At 46.9% G+C, this 20,994-nt stretch overlaps 1 protein-coding gene and 1 non-coding gene across 2 annotated transcripts in view; one reads left to right on the top strand and one right to left on the bottom strand.

Moving 5' to 3' along the window:
* The window catches only part of LOC119455325 (indian hedgehog protein), a 125,171-nt gene that overhangs the window by 74,759 nt on the left and 29,418 nt on the right, over positions 1-20,994 (bottom strand). The window lies entirely within an intron of this gene.
* Positions 2,493-2,567, top strand: Trnas-aga (transfer RNA serine (anticodon AGA)). The gene has a single exon. It is a non-coding gene; the product is annotated as a tRNA-Ser (tRNA).

Raw genomic sequence — 20,994 nt, 5'->3', positions numbered from 1 at the left:
TTCGACACCCGTACGGCTGAACTTTTCCTGCATCGTTTGCCGCGCTGAAAGCTCGATCGAAACTCCCATCAAGTCGAATGGCGGGGCATTTGAATATACAGTTCCAATGGCAGGCCTCCGAAAACACATTTCGCGCCTTTGAGAACAAAATGACGTCACTTCTGTTTTTAACGGAAATGACGTAACATTATTTTTTCTTCCGCCGGAAGTGTTCCCTCACACAGATGGCGCTAAGCCCCATGAACCACCCATGAGCCGCCATGTTTTGAACGTATGGAATGATATGGAAGCTTCGCTACCAGGTATATTTACCTTGACTGGACCGTGTATTAGAACGTTTACAGTAACTTTTAAACATGCGATTGATGCTTCGTGCTTGTGCGGGATACAATATCGTACTCCAATGTTACGGTCGAAATAAAGCGGACACTTTCCCGTAAGTGTTGAAAAGGAAGCAATACTTAAATTTTTCTGTTTTGCGTTGATTAATAAACATTCATTGGTTGAAGTAGTCATTGTCTTTTCCTCTGTTTTATCTTGATCATATGATAATCTCGCGGGACGCGTTTCCCTCAAGCGTAGATGATTCAAGAGAGGCGAATCACCTGCTCTTAGAAGACTGCATACGAGCTCGGAATCATTCTTGCCACGCCGAAACAGTCCTTGCTCATGGAACCGTGCGCGGCTAAAGTCCCTATATAAGAAAAGTACCGCCATCTACTCTTTCCTCCGCCACCTCCTCTCCTAAAGCGCTTGCTTTTTTGTTTACTTTTTGCTTGCGAAAGCCAAGTCGACGGTGGCGCACCTAGAAAGTCCACGTTGAAGCTTTCAGGCCGGGCGCGCGCCGCCGCTTGCGACTGCGGCTGCGCAGAGGACTTTCAACATGGCTCTGAGGCGGAAAAAAAGAAAATATAAAGAAGTGAAAAGCGCGCGCTATCATCGTCCAATCGGAGATACAGGAGAGAGAGAATATGAAGTAATAGTTCAGCGGAAATCCGCTAGGTGGAGATAAGTAATTAAAGGGAAACTAAGACATCCACCCAAATGTAGGAATTTGCTACAATGGAAACCCAACCGGGTTCCTCGAAAGAAAGACTCGCAGTTGAAGAAAGATTCGTCCTGGTCCGGGACTCGAACCCGGGACCACCGCCTTTCCGGGGCAGCCGCTCTACCATCTGAGCTAACCAGGCGGCTAGCAGATGGCAGGGCGAAGTCGAATTTGTCGACAACTCGAAGCAAAGGCAAGTATATGACGTAATAGTTCAGCGGAAATCCGCTAGGTGGAGATAAGTAATTAAAGGGAAACTGAGACATCCACCCAAATGTAGCAATTTGCTACAATGGAAACCCAACCGGGTTCCTCGAAAGAAAGCCTCGCAGCTGAAGAAAAATTCGTCCCGGTCCGGGACTCGAACCCGGGACCACCGCCTCTCCGGGGCAGCCGCTCTACCATCTGAGCTAACCAGGCGGCTAGCAGATGGCAGGGCGAACTCGAATTTGTCGACAACTCGAAGCAAAGGCAAGTATATGACGTAATAGTTCAGCGGAAATCCGCTAGGTGGAGATAAGTAATTAAAGGGAAACTGAGACATCCACCCAAATGTAGCAATTTGCTACAGTGGAAACCCAACCGGGTTCCTCGAAAGAAAGCCTCGCAGTTGAAGAAAAATTCGTCCTGGTCCGGGACTCGAACTCGGGACCACCGCCTCGGGTTCGAGTCCCGGACCAGGACGAATTTTTCTTCAACTGCGAGGCTTTCTTTCGAGGAACCTGGTTGGGTTTCCATTGTAGCAAATTGCTACATTTGGGTGGATGTCTCAGTTTCCCTTTAATTACTTATCTCCACCTAGCGGATTTCCGCTGAACTATTACGTCATATACTTGCCTTTGCTTCGAGTTGTCGACAAATTCGACTTCGCCCTGCCATCTGCTAGCCGCCTGGTTAGCTCAGATGGTAGAGCGGCTGCCCCGGAAAGGCGGTGGTCCCGGGTTCGAGTCCCGGACCAGGACGAATTTTTCTTCAACTGCGAGGCTTTTTTTCGAGGAACCCGGTTGGGTTTCCACTGTAGCAAATTGCTACATTTGGGTGGATGTCTCAGTTTCCCTTCAATTACTTATCTCCACCTAGCGGATTTCCGCTGAACTATTACGTCATATACTTGCCTTTGCTTCGAGTTGTCGACAAATTTGACTTCGCCCTGCAATCTGCTAGCCGCCTGGTTAGCTCAGATGGTAGAGCGGCTGCCCCGGAAAGGCGGTGGTCCCGGGTTCGAGTCCCGGACCAGGACGAATTTTTCTTCAACTGCGAGGCTTTCTTTCGAGGAACCCGGTTGGGTTTCCACTGTAGCAAATTGCTACATTTGGGTGGATGTCTCAGTTTCCCTTTAATTACTTATCTCCACCTAGCGGATTTCCGCTGAACTATTACGTCATATACTTGCCTTTGCTTCGAGTTGTCGACAAATTCGACTTCGCCCTGCCATCTGCTAGCCGCCTGGTTAGCTCAGATGGTAGAGCGGCTGCCCCAGAAAGGCGGTGGTCCCGGGTTCGAGTCCCGGACCAGGACGAATTTTTCTTCAACTGCGAGGCTTTCTTTCGAGGAACCCGGTTGGCTTTCCATTGTAGCAAATTGCTACATTTGGGTGGATATCTCAGTTTCCCTTTAAGGAGAGAGAGAAGCGGCGTTTATCAAAGGATGGCGGTACTTTTCTTATATAGGGACTTTATGCGCGGCGCCGCTGTAGCGCACCCACCGCAACTGGCGGCCGGCGCGGATGCGATGACGCATTGCTTTGTCGAGAGGGCCGCCGGTTTCCCTCAAAAGGGGACGCTCAGCAAGGTCCATCCAAATACGTCGCGAAGCTTCGGGCGAAAACCGCTTCAGAACGAATTGTCACCGACATCAGCAAGGGTGGTTATGGGAGCAGCGACTGAAGCGCGACTATGCAGAACAGCCCGAATAGCACCAATTTATAAAAAGGGAGACTGTCTACTTGTAGAAAATTACCGTCCTATTTCTTTAACGTCATCATGCTGCAAACTCATCGAACATATCATAGCAAAAAGCATAACCAAATATCTAGCAAAGCATTAAATTTTGACTAACTTTCAGTACGGGTTCAGAAGAGGGTATTCGACTGTCACACAGCTGGGCCGCTATTTTGTAGCGATGCCTTTAATGTCATAATGCCTTTTCGCGCTTATCGCGCTTTGTCAGTGGTCAGAGCGACGGTCCGCTCGCGTTATCAACGTTGATATCGTGAGCGGACCGTCGCTCTGACCACTGACAAAGCGCGATAAGTGCGAAAAGGCATTATTACTTTAAAGGCATCGCTACAAAATAGCGGCCCTGGTCACTGTAGTTAATTCCTTTGCATCAACCTTTGACAAAAAGGGACAGATAGACATAATTTTCCTTGACTTGCGTAAGCCATTCGATACAGTCCCTCATGATAAATTAATTCTAAAACTTGAAAATGCAGGAATCCCTTAGATGTTTATCTCTTGTGTTTCTGCTTATTTGTCTAACCGGAAACAATTCGTTGAGATAAATGGCGAAAAATCGGGCTGCCTTCCGGTCACATCGGGTGTTCCCCAGGGCAGTGTTCTCGGTCCTCTTCTTTTATTGCGATAGCAATTATATGGACACTTCAACCGGATTTCTGCCGTCGGCGTCGCCGTCGCCGTGAGGTTCCGTATAGATAAAATCTTCACCGCGCGCCGTATGCCCGAGCGGAAGCGTGCGGGGACGCGCGCTATCACGGAGAGCGAACGAACTCAATCTCCCACGCGCAAGCAACGAAGCGGGAAGCGAGCGCCGGAGGGAGCGGGGGGGCACTTCTACTGTGCCAACAACCGCGCTCGTCGCTCGACCGCACGGTCTCTTATCTCTCCCACGCGCAAGCAAGAAAGCGGGCAGCCAGCGCCGGCGCACTTTTCCTCTGCCAGCAACCGCGCTCGTCGCTCGCCGCACCGTCTCTTATCTCCACACGGCTCTGACCTTTAAGCACGCTCAGTTTCCGTTGAAGCGATAGACCGCACGTACCTTCGCCCGCTGCTTGCTGCCAGCGTTTTGACAGTCGTTGTCTGCAGTCATTCAGTGTGATCTATTCATGTTTGTTTGTGCGCGCTCACACCAGGCTTGTTCATTCAGTTAGTAATAGTCGGGCCACATTTTCCAACGCACGCTACACATGTAATGCTGCCCGCATCGGCAGTGCAGCGCTACTGGTGTGTCCCTTCGCACGCGCGCTGCCCACGGGAAGCGCTTCTCACCAACACCACCGTTTCACACGCGCCTTCTCGTGGTCATCGAGTCTCTCTTCATGTCGGTCTACTTACGCCGCAGCACACCTGCTTACTTAATCAGCTCATGTTTACTACAATTCATATTGCTACCAAAGCCGCTCACCTTACATCGTATGACATTGCTGTGTTGCTATCGCATTCATTGCTTCGCCCTAAGGGCGAAACTGTGACATTTTTATTCTATATATTAATGATATTGTACGTAAATACGGTTGAAGGTGGTGTACAAATTCGATTATTTGCCGATGATTGTGTGCTCTTTAAAGATATTGTTTCTCTCCATGATCAAAGTAGTTTATGTTGTAGTTTAAATAATATTCTTGCATGGTGCAGGTGCTGCATGGGGAATGACACTAAACACAGCTAAAAGCGTACTGCTGCGAATGACATATAAGAAATCATCTTGCTTTATACATATAAGTTAGGCCCATCACCTCTTCATGAAGTCACTAGCTATAAATACCTAGGAGTGACCCTTAACAATACACTATCATGGAATGATCACATAACTAACACTTGCGCTTCAGCCTTCAGAAAACTATGTCTGTTGAGAGACAAACTTCAGAAAGCCCCATCTAACGTTAAAATGCTATGCTAAATCTCCCTAATTAGACCTAATCTGGAATATGCTTGCATAGTTTGGGATCCGTACACAAAAACTAATATCAATAGTCTTGAGAGAATTCAGAGAAAAGCAGTCAGATTTATATATAGCAAGTTTTACAGATGTGATTCCCCCACCGAACTTATGGAAATTAACAACATTGAACCACTCGAACTTAGAAGAAAGAAACAGAGACTTGAATTCCTTAAACTACTTCACACCAACAATTTACCCCTTGACTCATCTGAACATTTATCGCAATTATCAACCACAACGACACGCCACCGCAGACATGATGCAAAAACCCCTTACTTTGCAAGAACATGTAAGTTTACGTTTTTTCCTCGAACTGTAACCGAATGGAATGGTATAATTGAACCCACTTCCTAATCTTGTAATTTTATGGTTGTTTGTTTTGTCTATATGATTTTCATTGTATGTACCATACGTCGCCCTCCCTGCTTGGACCACGTGTCCGCAGTACTTAATAAATAAATAAAAAATTAAATAAATAAAAATGTTTGGAGGGAACAAACATTGGGAAAGAAAAAAGCGCATTCAAATTAAAGCGAGACACAGTTAGATTCAGTCAACGAAAATCAAATTCCTAATCACTTTTATATACGCATATAGAGAAAAGGAGAGACACCTGTAATTTACGTGATCATTATCACTAAATACCCTTGTTCAGCGCCCACCGTAAGACCGCCCACCGATAGCGGCGAGCGTTGACGCCGCTATCACTTGCAATGCAATGCAGCTCTTGAAGTGTGCAGAAAGGCGCGCTCGTAAAGCTCACCTGTTACAATGCGCCCCACCCGCCCCCCAACATGTTTTGTTTTGCTGCACCACGTTTGTCTGAATTTGGTGACGCGGGTAGTTTCATTGTTTCTACGCCTGTTCAGCCAAAAGTAGTGAGTTCCGACCGCAAAATAATTGTTCACTAAAGTTGTTCTCGTGCGACAGCGCTGGCCGACGGGCTTGGCGTCCGACGAAAGGACGCGCACTCCACGCCTTAAGCGTTAGTCGGCCTCCAAATAAAGTATGTTCTGTACAGGGACCTGATTTCGCCACCCTTACGACTGACCTTTTTTTTTTGCATCGCTTTCAGCGCTGAAAGCTCGAACAAATGGCGGGGCATTTGAATATACACTTACTTCTAATGGTAGGCCTCCGAAAACAATTTTAGCGCCTTTGAGAACAAAATTACGTCACTTCTGTTTTTAACGGAAATGACGTGACATTATTTTTTCTTCCGCGGGAAGTGTTCCCTCCTCACGAAGGTGGCGCTAAGCCCCATGAACCGCTAAAACCCCTATATCAAAAAAGCACCGCCATCTACTCTCTCCTCCGCCGTCTCCTCTCCTTTTTTGTGACTTTTTGCTTGCGCAAGCAAGTCGACGGTGGCGCCCCTCGAAAGCTCGCGTTGAACTTTTAAGGATGAACGCGCGACGGCGGCTGCGCAGAGCGACTTTCGACATGGCTCTGAGGCGGAAAAAAATATATATATAAAATATATAAAAAAAAGAAGTGAAAGCGCGCGCTTTCATCGTCCAATCGGAGATACAGGAATGAGAGAAGCGGCGTTGTTCAAAGGATGGCGGTACTTTTCCGAAGGTAGAGGGGCTTTATGAACCGCAGATGAACCGCCATGTTTTGAGCGTATGGGTTTCTATGTGAGCTTCGCTACCAGATATATTTACCTAGCGCTCAGTTTCTGTCAGCACTTGCACAGCGTGTGTACTCTTTCCGCATACTCTTTCCTCTTTCCTGTGGTTCTTTGTGCATACCTTCTTGCTCGCCCTGCTTTATCCCTTTACCTTACATAGTGAAGGGTTGCGCAGAAAAAGTGGTATATGCGATCCAGCTTGACTGCGGGAAAACGTACATAGGCCAAACGGGCAGATGCCTGAACGATATAGGCGTCGGGAACATAGCAATAATGTACATAGGACGGTGCAAGGGAATCTGCGTTTACATGTCGGGATTGCGGTTTTCAGTCTTTCTTCGATGACTATAAGGTTACAGCCAGACACAATAATCAGTCTACACGAGAGATAATTGAAGCGGCAAAAATTCTACGCATTGGAAAAAAAAAAGCTGCGTCAGCGTGTCTTCGTTGTGACTATAAAAAGACCTTAGACGCTTAACGGGGCCGAATTTTGCGAAAGCTGGGCGACAGATGCGTAGGCCATGGATATGTGTGTCTTGAGTCTTACTCCTTATTTAGAATTTATCTTGCTATTACGAATGCACGTTTACAAGTCTGTTCTGGTGATTACACATGCATATTTTATGTTTTTATAGTTTCGTCACATGTGTGTATAAAACCACTCGACTTCGTAGCATTAAAACCAGTTGAAAGTTTGCGCTTTTGTCTGTAGTTTCTAGTCCTCGTTTCAAGTGGTGCGCAAATAACATTTATCATGAATTGTTACCAACTAGCCCAAACTTCCAAGATGTATGCCAATTCTAGCGACATCAGGGACAGCGTGTGAAGCATTCCTTTGAATGGTTTGCCATCACGCGAAAGCTACCCTAGATTTTCCAAATGCGTCACTGAAGCGATGTAGCAGCAGTTTCCAAACTATAGTTTGCTAGGGGTACGATCATGCGGCATGTTCCGTGAGCAGTCAAAACGAATCCGATACCCGCTTGGGTGGATTTTCGCATTGGAGTCGGAATTTAACAATAAAAAACATCACAACCGCAGTCTTCGCGAGACAGTTTGATTCGTCACTACAATCATCACGAGGCTGTGCATAAGCACTTAAACAGGAATAAGGAGTAGGGGGCTGTTCCTCTGGCAAGGGACATCCCCCAGCCCAGAAAATTAGGGTGCCCCTGTGCCACACGCCTGCAGTGCGTTTCGACAGCTATGTCACGTTGCTGGCCCACCAGGCCGCCGCTCGATGACATTTGCGTGAAACAGCTGCTGCGCTGTGAGAATAGGACGGCAGATAGAAGAGCGGCCGCTAAATGAAAGGAATCGCAAGGTGAATGCTGTGTAGTTCGTTTCACCACCCCCAAAGACGCCCGCGAAGCCCCCCACTCACGACCAAGCACAGGTGGTTCCACTTGGGCCGCCCGCGGCACCTGAGCGGAGCGCGCACCGTCCGGATTCAATCAGCGCCGCTCCCCCTCGGCGCGCCACCTGGAGGCGGACAAGGGCGGCGACATGTGCCGGCCGGCCCGAGGCAAGTGGAAAGATAAACGCGGCTTGCCCGCCTGCATTTCGACCAGCCGCTTGTATTGCGGCTGTTGTTATTTTACCGGGCGTCCCGGACTCCTATATACGGCAAAAAAACGCGTTCTTTGCCTGCGGTGATACGCCAAGACTAGCAGTGCAAGTTCGCAACACACATGGTGACCACCGTTGCGACTCCCGCGGCGATCAAATTATATTGCCGGGTAAAACTGCACCGAATGCGCTTCAACAATGCGGGTACGTAGTGTTAAAGCACTGCAGTACATAATGTTTGGCCTGCGAATGCTGCAATTTTGCTCAGGCCCCCTGCGGGTAGCGAGGACGGTAAAAGGTGCTAATATTGGCTCCCCGCTTAATTATGTTGGACCCTGCTTCAGGGACTTTTCAACCTATGCCCCACTTTTTAACCGATCGGAGTTATCATAGGCACTGAATAGGTAACGTGACAATTATAGCCAGAGTGATAAGAGTGTAACAAAAAGAGTGCGAAGGGGTCACATAGAGTCAGGCCAGATGAAAGCAAGCACATTTAATGTTTCGGCTCTAACATGGAAGCATTCCTAGCATTGACATTAAAGTATGTCTTCTTGTCTAAATCGTTTAAGCTGGTCTTCCTTTCCTGTATAGGATAGTCAATAGATAATGAACTGCATTAAATAAAATAATGACACGTATACATGTTTATCTTTCACCGGTGGCCACTTTCCACCGGCTAACAAATGTTAAACGTTATCGCTCGGCGCAGGACGCGCCTGCATCCGAAGCTTCTCGAACGTTATCGATGCTTTTATCCTTCGTCTGTGGTCACCGACGCTCATGTAATCTGATTGTATGAGCGACGCAAATTGTCTACAACTTTCTGGAAGACACGCGGGCATCAAGGATAAATCTGGCACCTTCGATGGCTCAGGCATAAAAGCCGACGCGTTTCGCCGCTGTTCAGATTTCGACGATCGCCGACTGTGTTCGCCGCTATCGTTGTGCTTCGAGTGTAGCTTGCTTTTGTGGGCACAGATTCGCCCAATAAAGAATCAGTTTCATCATACACAGTTTTGCGACTGTTTACTTCAGCGTCACTACTACGTGACGATATGTTCGGTGGATATAACGCATATATGTGGAAATAGGCGTGAACCGAAGCTTTTCTTTTATGTTTACGCATATGTTAAAACAAATGTAGAAACGGAACGGTAAAGCGATACGACTTGAACGCTTAACGATGCGACTTAAATATCAATGACACAAATACAATGCGATTTTGATGCAAATGTAGCGCGATTACGCAAATGTAACATAAAAGAACCAACGTATTTTGAGGTCTATGTGACGGCCCTTTAAAATGACGCAGGTGCACATTAAATGGATTGCACATGTACCTTGGCTTATTCTACTGAACATCAATACGAGCACTCACCAGATACGAGGGCACATATATAGCAAAAAAGAAAAAGAGACGAACAGTTGGTTTATTATAGTCACCGAGAAGGCCAGAAACGAACGAAAGAAAATATCAAATAATGCGTGTTCACACATGTTCGCCACGGCAAAGTAAAATAATAATAAAACCAAAACTTTTTTTCTAAATAGACACGCAGTACAATTGCTGAGGCAATCCGTGCTTGTTTTCCTGATATGAATGACCCTGTACGCGTGCAGTAATTTTCTTGCTTCTGCCCTTAATTTTAATCCCGGGAAATCGAGGTTAACACTTTAAGGACATGCAATCTGCAGGCAGACGCATGTTGGTTATATTCTAAATTGCAAGTTCGTGATCAGTCTTTAACGCACCTCGTAGCATATGAGGCACCACGACACCTGTAATAAACAACAGGCGCGGTTCTTTTGAGCCGGCTATCAGCGCTTGGGGCCTGGAACAGCCTCTCGCTGAAGGTATAAAGGGACGGCCAAAAAGAGACGAAGTAGTGTTCTACGTGTTATTGACCCTTTTCGCGGCGATCCCGTGGGCGCTGCCATGTTTGATCACGTGGTGACGCGTCCATTGCTTGCCTCAACTGCCTCCTTGTTTACAATGCGCGGTATGACGCCGGCGCGGCTTAGAAAGCCTCTGTTTTGAGAGATATCGTAGAGAGAGAGAGAATAAACTTTAATCCAAAGAGCACGCGAGCGTAGGTAGCTCCTCCGCTCTGCAGTGGGTGGTCCCCTCAGTCCAGGAGTCCAGCGGCCTTAGCTGCCCTTCTCGCTCGATTGACCAGGTTGAGCTGGTCCGTCGAGTCGGAGCTGGACAGCGCTGCCTCCCATTGCCGTGTGGTGGGTTGTGTTATGGGTGTGAGCTGTGGTGTGTTTGCGCAAGCCCATACCATGTGGTAAAGTGTTGCACATTGATCACAGTGTGGACATTTATAGGAATACAGCGCAGGATGTATGGCGTGGTAAAGACTCAAATGTGGATATGTGTTTGTTTGGAATTTTCGCCATATTACGGCTTCCTCTCGCGTCAGAGCATTATGAGGAGGGGGTAGTGTTCTTCGTGAAAGGCGATAGTGTTGTAGGATGTGAGTGTAGGATAATGGTATGGGCTCTGGTTGGAACTGCTCGGCGCGGTCATCTCGCGGCTCCCAGTGTGCATGCGCTCGGGCGTACGCGTGTGCCTGCTGATTGCCGCATAAGAACTCATGCCCTGGAGTCCACACGATTTGTATGTATGGTGGCAGCTGGTGCGCTCCATTCAGAATGCAATGTGCAGCCCTGGAAATTTTGGCGCTGGAGTAATTTCTGCATGCCATCTGAGAGTCCCTGAGAACTATGACGCAATCCCAGTATGACGGTAGCTGGGTGGACGACACGAAGCTTTGGTCACAGCTTCAGAAAACATGTAAAAGCGCTTTCGAAGCTCATTAAGCTTTGTCCTAACGGCGCGAGCAGCGTATAAGGTGCTTGTTCTAAAAGCGGGGCTAAATATATATTCCAATCTATCCAAACTTTCCGCTCATGAATTGAATCAGGATTAGCGTGTTTTGCTCTTTGTTCTTTATTTGGCAAATATTTTGAAGCAGCGGCTTGTCAGTTTCTGAGTCAGTGAAGTTACCCGGTGCAGCCACTATCTGATTATTATATGGCCGACCATTTGAGATTCATGGTCGGCCATATAACCCCAACGAGGATTTGCCTTCCTTCTTGTCAGAACTGGCCGCGAAGCTAAACATTTAGGAATTCAAAACGACCGATGTTTCTGCCGTTCACCAACTTCCCGCACGGAGAAATACCATTCCGATAATCTTTGTGAAAATGCACGCTGTTTCGGCCAAGCAGGAATGGCTCGCTGCTCGAGGGGTCTTACGTGAGCTTGCTCATGACAGCACCTTTCCGCGGCTTTACTTCAATGACAATCTTTCGCGTGCACAACGGGAGTTGTATCGGCAGGCAAGGCTGAAAGGCAAAGAAAAAAAATTTAAATTCGGCTGGACCAAAAACGGAAGGATACTGGCTAAGAGAGACGAAGATGCACCTATTCTGTATATTAATAAGGCATCTGATCTCGGGAGTACTATTGCATGAGCATGAACAAAGATGCCTTCAAGACATGTACTAATCTGAACGAGGTCTGTAGTTTCTTTCCAAATCCTAATGGTTGTGCCTTCCGTGCTGTTCACGTCAACATTCGCAGTATTAGAAAGCATTGGGACCATTTTCAAGCCTTAATTACTCCTTTGAACTCCTATTTCGATGCAATCGTGCTTACCGAAATTAACATTCCGTCCACCTGTATCGATCAATATCAGATAGTTGGATACCATGATTTCTCATACACTCGGCCAATTAAGAGGGGAGGAGGCGTGGCAGTTTTCACCCGAGACACTTGGGCGATAACTGAGCTAACTTTCTCGTTTTCCCAAGCTGAAATTGTAGCAGCGCACCTTCCTAGTCACTAATTCTGCTTGCGGTTTATCGCCCACCATGCTGCAATGGTCGTATATTTCTGGAAGAGCTGGATGCCGCCTTGGCCTCGATGTCGTCAATGGACCATGTTTGCCTAATTGGGGATGTCAACCTAGATACTCTACGCCCTTCAACGACGATAGTTAGTAATTATCTGGACGTCATTTCGAAATGGGGATTGCTAAACACGATCTGTGAACCCACGCGCGAAGAATTCCTTGCGGGTCATCTTGTCACATCTTGCATAGATCATATAAATATACGCGCACATAACTTGAGTGTCAAATCAGCCGTTATTGCAACGAAACTTGCTGATCATTACATGGTTTGCTGCTCTCTAACAGATGACACTACTGACTTGGTCGCTCCAAATGAATTCAAACAAATTTCAATTGTTGACTCCTTGACCGACAAATTCGTAATGAAACATGACTGGTATAACTTTTTAATGACCGTTCCTCCTAGCGACGCCTACGACAACTTTGTAACGCTGTTCATCGATTTCCGGCTTGCAGCTACACGAGTTTGTAAAATCAAACAACGTAACTTGAACCAAAAATGGATGTCGACAGAAATACTCGCGGCTATAAAAGCAAAAGACTTGTTATGGGTTCAAACAAAGAGAAGTCCTAATTGTACTGATTTGCGGCTTCGATTCAAAGAGCTTCGAAATAAGGTCAATGCTATGATACGTCTAGCAAAACGTAACAACATACGAGCAAAATTTACGGACGCTCGTTGTGACAGCAGGAAAACATGGTCCCTAATTAACAATCTTAGAGGTGGTGATGTAAACGCTAATCACCATGTTGATCTGATGTCTCGTTTTTCTTCAAATGGTCCTGCCATCGCTAATGATTTTAAATCACTTTTTTCAAAAGTGTCTGGTGTAGCGAGACCTCATCCAGATATCTGCACATTGCAAACTAGTATTTCAGAATCCGCCTTTCTTCCCATGCTTTCGGAACATGACCTGAAAGCGATCCTTTTCAGTCTAAAACCAAATAAGTCCCCAGGAATTGATGGTATTTCAATTTCAGAGCTGCGCAGAACTTAGAAGCAATAAAAGATGTTCTACTACTCGTTTTAAACTATATTATTACCACTGGTATCATTCCCGATAAACTGAAAAATGCGCTGGTCATTCCTCTTTTTAAAACTGGCGCACGCAACAAAATCGAAAACTACCGGCCTATTTCTATCCTTTCATGCGTTGGGCAGATATTGGAAAAACATCTGCTCAAGACAATGAGCAGATTTTTAGGCAAGCATAGCGTGTTATCTCCTAGCCAGTATGGCTTTGTGCCGAATCGGGGCACACAGTTGCTGCTTGAAGATTTTACCGATACATTAAACTCTGCGTTTGAACACAATCAGATTGCTTGTGCACTGTTTCTAGACGTCCGAAAATCGTTTGACAGCTTCTGTCATAGTATACTACTAACCAAACTTTCATTGCTAGGCTTTCGGGGTGCGTTTTTGCGGCTTCTGAAAAACTTCTTATCTCACAGGCACCAACTTGTGTCTATTGGAAAATTTCGCAGCAACCTGACTGAAATTAATGCTGGCGTCCCCCAAGGTTCAATTTTAAGTCCATTATTATTTAACTTATACTTCAACGATTTATCTAATGTTGTGAACGTCAACTTATATCAGTATGCTGATGACACTGTTCTTGTTTCATACGCTAGAAGTTACTCTGATGCCATTTCTTCTTTACAAATGGCAACAACAAAAGTTATGGACTGGTTTCGGAATAATGTAGTCGATGTGAATGCGTCCAAAACTCAACTAATCTGTTTCCACAACCCTGTGAGGCAAGTTACCCTGTCGTCCCCATTATATTTGCGCACATCACATTGCAATCCCTGTTCGTGTGACCCTGTGCAATACACTCGTTCAATTAAATACCTTGGTGTTTTTTTTTTGACAGCGATTTACCCTGGAATTCTCATTTCGCACATATTTGTCAAAAACTTCGCGCAGTGTCTTGTGTTTTGTATAATATAAAATTTTACATGCCAATGTCTGTCCGAAATCCGGTATGGGATATCTACATATGCTGAGCGCCATGACCATGGCGCTCAACATTTGGTAAACCGGGTCAACTCCGTCCTTCGTGGTATTCTGAAGCATGTTGCATATGATGTCTCCCCCAAATCTGATGTGTTTAAAACTTTGTCTTTACCTGATTTCAATTCTTTGCTGCTAGAAACTGTAGTCTCAAAGCATTTTTGGAGAAGCCAGTATAAAATTCCTTATGTTCCTGCTCGTTGCCTCAGACCGAAGAATCCTTATGTTACACCCAGGTGTAAGACGAGATACGGTCAAGACTCCGTAACTATTACGTCCTCGCAATGCTTAATTTAATTCCCCAAACCATACAAGACGTGAAGACGAAATGTGGTCTCAGAAAGGCTCTTAGACACATTAATGCGTGATAAGAAGCCTGTCGTGTTTTTTTTTTTTGTCTGTCTGCTTTTTTTTAACACGAAGGTGTTTTATGCCGGGGTCCACCAAGACTTCACTGACGTATTTCCGTCACGGAAATATGATCATGATTTCATGAAATATGAAATATGAAATACGTCATATGTTCTATGACGTATTTCCGTCACGGAAATACGTCATAGAACATAATACAAAGAAAGAAACCAGAAGAAAAAGTTCCACAAACATGCAAAATTTGGAAATCGAACCCACGACCTCTCGGTCCGCGACGATAGATCGCCGAGCGTTTAACCCATTGCGCCACAAACGCATTTGCAGAGAGCTACACAGACGCGCCTTATATATCTAACACTCCTCCGTGTACCCGCGCTCTTGCTCGGGGCGGTGCCGCCGCCTACGAGCAGAAAAGAGAAGTACTGCATTATGACACTAACGCGCACCGACAGTGAACGCTTCGGTGGTCTCAGCACTACGACGCCTCGATGCCAGCATTCGAAGGGACGCTGGCATCAAGAAGCACTACCAACGCCACCTAGGTGGCGTTCACCGTACTCAGCACAGCGGAGCGTGGCCTCCGCAATTAGCTCTGAAAATGTTTCTGAAGTTGATCGCGGAGGCTGCAATTACGACGCGCTGCACGCGCTGATTTGACTCGGTGACGATTCAGTTACGTGCTTTGTCTTGCGCGTTGTATTAGTGTGTCAGTTACGTGCTTCGTCTTTCGCGTTGTGCTAGCGTGTGCAGCGTAGTGCAGCTTCCATATGCACGACGGTTGCTCATGGTCATCGACGTTGGTAGTCGTGATGGAGGAGACGTGCCACCAGGCGTCAGCGTGGGTGCATCAACGCCTAAGGGCGCTTTAGCCACAAAACACCAATAGACATTATATATCAATGTGCAATAAACATTACACTACTTCTGTGAAGACACGTTTCACTTTCGTGTTCTATACCGATTCCTATATAAGAGGGATCAACCACATTTTTTATTTTCACTGTTGTCTACAACCTAACAACTTGTTACTGATGGCTCTGTCGCTGTCTGCCAGGCACTGCCGTTCAAGCCCACTGCGGCTTTGGCAGGCCCGATTCTTGTATTGTACCATACTCAAGTCATCAATAAAGTATTATTATTATTTCCTGCCTAATCGCTCGCGGGTGTGCTGAGTTCTGATAGATTTGTTCTTGCTGCACACAAGGCTCTGAACTTAGCTGTTTTGTACATTGTAATACCTTGTAGCAAATATATATTACCGCTACTAACTCGCTTACTCTTGTGAACCGTCACGAAACATTCAGCTTCGACCATTCGTGCGCCATCGGTGTAGTCCGTCATTTATTGTGCGTATATAGTACGCATATATTCAAGTGAGCGCCCATTCACTTATTATTGATACGTCGGCGATAGAGTGGGCGTAAGTTTTCCTGCCATTTGGGTTATATCCGTATAAATAACATGCGCGAAGCTTACTATGACAGGAAGCGGCGCTACTCCCTTTGTCATTGTTTAACGAGTGGTACTCACCCTTGCCGACGTTCTGCTGATGAAGCCCTTTCTTTCAAGCCTAGCGATACAATGCTGGCGGATGAGCAAATTCCTGTATCCTCGAGGAAAGGCGTACATCTCGAAGTGCCGGTAACACGTTCGGACAGTCGCAGCAGCGGTCAGCGAACTTGGCCACACAGATTCATTCCATTCCTTAACATGCCAGTCACTATTTTTGCAGCCAACTACTGCACACGTCTTCAATCTACATGATTCAATCTAGCATTATTAGAGCACAGTGCGTTAGCGAAAACTTAGTTGCATTTCCGACAGCTGATCGCACAGACGCAAGGTAAAAGCGGTAATGGTTTCGTATTCGTGTGCGGTCGCTGAGGAGAGGTATGGCGCGCCGCCGTGAGCGCCATCTCGTTTCTCTAAAACAAACTGCTCCGCGAAACAGGTCAATATAAGCTGTTCCGCAACGTCAAGAAGGTACCAGGCAGGTAAGGCGTATGTTTCGGCGGAGCAGAAACTCGCTGGCCCTTTATTTTATGCGTCGCTGCACGCCAGGCCGTGTGTGGAATGCACAGCTGGCGTTGTATGAAGGGCTCTCATCTAAGTACATTGCAAAATAAATCTTTTTTTTTTCTTTCAGAGAACCGTTGCAGTGAATTTCACCAGCTTTGTCCGCTACCGGACTTCCGGCCGGTCGTCAGCGGATTTTTACGCGAAGCATTCCTGACGAGTTCAACCCAGTTTTCTGTGACACCTATCTGGTATCTGGCTTCTTTTGCGAAACGCGAGTACATTCGACACATGCGCCTGACGTCAAGTTCCCTGATATCAACTCGATGACATCTTAATTTCTAATAAACCATCAGTACGCACGGTCGGCTGAATTATGAGTACTCATTGATTTATGTCAAAACTAAGAGCTAAACTTGTAATAGTGCGAGGGTCCACTCTCTGCTCGGCTTGTTACCAGAACCACGGCCGCTTTTTCTTTTATCCAGCGGCCGTGCCAGAACGCTCTAGAGACGCACATATCGCACTTGCCGCCTCCCTTGACGCACTGGCTTCACCCTAGCGCCCTACGGATTTCTAGAGACGAACACATCCAGTGCGAATATACTAGTTGTCTTGACTGCTAACTTTTGATACATAACTGGCTTTCAGTCGAATAAACTCTAGAGCTTTGAGAGGAAGTGATTTGATTGAGAGTAATCAAGCAAAGCGCTTGACGTGGCTTTGACCCGCCATGGTGGCGATGCCGTTTCGCCGCACGAGGTCACGGCGGGATAACAATTTCGATAGAATGCTCGGCTTGCGGCAGAAGCCATTTCACAATGAGTGTCGGCGTTAGCACTGAATAGCGAGCGTCGAAAAGAGGCGTGCACTGCAGCGGGTCTTTCGCCCTAAGAACAACACACGAGACGCCGCCGGTGTTAGCGCCTTGGCGAGTGGATTCGCTAAGACGTTAACAAAGGCGTTTCTTGGGTTGCTGCCCTTGTGACGTGGGTTCGATTCCTCTCAGCAACGGAGATCCTTTTCTTTATCGTAGAGCGGAACATTTCCACAAACTATATGTAATTACCCAAGAGCGGCACGCACCCAATGACCTAAGTTAGTCCGATGGTTTGTTTCAAACCCTATTACAGCCCGATCCCATTCGACCACTGACTGTCCCAAGTAGGCGTGAGAACGCTTAGGCACAGACAGAGACACATACACAGTGTAGCATGGGTCGTGCATCTGCTCTCACGGACACTGGAGCCGTTATGGACTAAAACTTTGCCGCTCACTTCGGAACGTTACGACGCCACTTTCGAGGTTGTCCTTTCGCACAGCAAGCTATACTGTATATTCCCGTGGTCGTTGAGTTTATTCTTCTTGCTCTCATCACATTATCCTCGGTTGGGACTTTCTTTCGCGCCACAACGCCGTGGTTCACTGCGCACGTGCTCAAGTTGAACTATCACCGATGGTAAATGTGAGTTTAACCGATGTTCCTACAATTTGCTGTCAACTGCTCGTGGACATATGTACATTCCCCTCAACGCCTCAGCGCTTCTGCCCGTGTACTGCAGCAGTCTTTCCGACGCAAGCGCCCCGTTCTCGCCATCTGGCCTGTTCCTTACACGGAAAGCTGTTGTGCTACTGTTGTCGTTACGGAAGGCTGCGTTACTCCCTTTGTTTCGAACCCGCTTCCGTATCCCGAGACACTGCTCTGGGAAGAATGCTTGGGCAGTATGGCCATATGCAAGTGATGAACGTGTCGGATGAGGCAGCCTCTGCCAACCACCCTATCCTGAGTATTTATCTCCGTCTGAAGCATTGTCCACATTTGTGTTTGGTCCCTCCACCACCGAAGACCTTCACCGAAGACCTTACACCGGTTCAGCCGTCACAGCTTCTATGCGTCTTAAACGAATTTCGTTCTTCTTTCGATGTCAGCATCCACCCTTACGCACGGTGCGCACGTCCACCGCTACGTCCTCCTTATGCGCACGTCCACGTTAGGCAAAACATTGACACCGGCTCCCACCCACCATTGCGACAACGCCCCTATTGTGTATCTGCCACAGAAAGTGTTGTTATCAAGGGGCAAGTAGACGACAGGCTTCGCCGCCAAGTAATGCGACCTTGTGATTCGTCCATAGGCGTCTCCTGTTGCTCTTGTTACGAAGAAGGATGGCTCTGTTCGCGTCTGAATGAATGAAGCTTTAGTTCCCATTGAGCATTCGAGGAGGGTGAGAAAAAAATTGGGAGTACGCTTAAGCTTCGCTTTTAAGAGTGGAACGCGATAGCATTCAAAGATCTCTGACTGCTTCTCACGCTTCCCGACAACTGCAGCTTAAGCAACCGTAATGGTTACCGGGAAACACTGGCGGCGAACGCTATGCACGAAGGCGAGCTTTCTGGTAGAAACGCGGCCTCTTGCGTGGGGCGATCCCGGAGGTATTGCACAGCCGCGCCAAAAAAATTGAATAATTTTCAGGTTTACGTTTTTGTTTCGTACTTTTAATATTTCAGTCTGAGAAGATTTAACATAGAAGGCATGCGCTGTGGGTGTTATGTTTGAAGACATTTGTTTGTGGATTGTCATTCTCAAAATTCCGAGGAATAGCTTTGCCAAGAATACAAGACGAGGTATGAGCAACAATAATGATAGAATGGTGCGGCATACCTAAACGTGGTTGGGGATGATTTTCTCGGCCGCGGGCGCCAAAGCCGACGCCGACACTGACGCCGGATTTTCTGTGACACGGAGCCCTTAACGCTATCGCGTTACAGGCCGTAAAGAGACGGCTTGAAAACTCTCAATCCCCTAACACATGGCAGCGAGACAGGTCAGGAAATCACGCAATAAAGACAAGTAATAGCAAAAAGAAAAGACAATAAAGGAAAACATTTGGTGCAACATGTCAGCACATGCATTAACCACTGCTGGCACGTTTACATTGACAAATGCGCAAATGCGTAAATCTATAAGGTATATTGTGAAATTTGTGAACGAGAAGAAAGCAATGGCAATAAAAACGAAAAGGCAATATGACCTTGACAAAAGCATTCAAAAACAATTTATAAAAACAGAAGTAATTTACACAACGAATAATGCAGCCAGATCAGACTGTTTAAATAGCGATATGTATATGCCCAATATCTAAAATTAATTTAATAAGCGCGGCAAATTATTGCTCAGTGATTGTAGGCCATACATTGTTCCGACTTGCCGGAACTTTGTTCCCTTGAACAAAGTTCCCCCCTTGAACAAAGTTCCGACTTGCTACGTCTGTGTAGATTACGTCTACGTCGCTGATACGTCTGTGTAGATTACCCGCACCTTCACAAGATCACTAGCAAGAATGCCTATTCGCTACCATGAAAAGATGACGTCACTGACTGTTCGCAAGGAGCGGAATTGTTTTCATCATTAGATTTGTGGTCGGGATATTGGCAACTGCGAGTGGCAGAAGTCGACCAGCCGAAGACAGCATTTGTTACGTCTGATTGCTTATAAGAATTTAACGTAATGCCTATTAGACTTTGTAATGCGCCCGCAACATTTGAGCGCATGATGGACACGGTCCTACGCGGCTTGAAGTGGCACACATGCCTATGCTATCTCGATGATGTTGTTGTCATTGCTCGGTACTCAACCACACCCCTTCAGCGTCTTAAACGTGTCGTGATATGCCTAACGAACGCCGACATACAGCTGAACTTGAAAAAGTGACGGCTTACAATAATCGGTCATGTTGTATCCAAGGGTGGCGTCCTCCCAGATCCGACCAAACTTCACGCCATCGCTGAATTCCCTAAACCAACGTCGATAAATGAACTGTGCAGTTTCATTGGACTTCAGATTCATTCGAAAACTTGCAGGCATCATAGCACCCTTCACGAAGCTGCTTTCATGAATCTGAGCCGTCTTCTTACTTCACCCCCAAATTGGCGTCATTACGACCCAACAGCACCTAGGGAAGTGCGCACGGACGCCAGCGATGTCGGCCTCGGCGCTGTCCTTGCGCAGCGCAAATCCGCATTCGGTGAATACGTCGTTGCATACGCAAGTCGCACACTGACAAAGGCCCAGACCAACTGCAGTGCGACGGAGAAAGAATGTTTAGCCATGGTCTGGGCCCTTACTAAGTTCTGTCCTGATTTGCATGGGCGCCCATTCAATGTCGTCACAGACCATTATGCAATGTGCTGGTTGTCATCATTGAAAGGTCCCTCAGGCCACCTTGATCGTTGGGCACTTCGGCTTCAAAACTATGACATCCGCGTCTTGTACAGAAACAGACGCCATCATTCTGACGCCGGGGCCCTGTCACGTTCTTACTGGCCCGACAATATTTGCTGTTCCTCAGCGTCTCAGTATACTGTTTCGTCCATTCACATAGGAACCATCGCTTCCGAACAGCGCCAGGACCACTGGATTGCCTCTCTCTGAGACTTGCTCTGCGATTCATTAACACAACCGACATCTCGCACGGTACGTCGTCAAGTTCACCAATTCGCTTATCGCGATGACCTG

Source organism: Dermacentor silvarum, chromosome 6, assembly GCF_013339745.2.
Source record: "Dermacentor silvarum isolate Dsil-2018 chromosome 6, BIME_Dsil_1.4, whole genome shotgun sequence".
Classification (NCBI taxonomy): domain Eukaryota; kingdom Metazoa; phylum Arthropoda; class Arachnida; order Ixodida; family Ixodidae; genus Dermacentor; species Dermacentor silvarum.
This window is presented reverse-complemented; position numbering and strand designations above follow the sequence as displayed.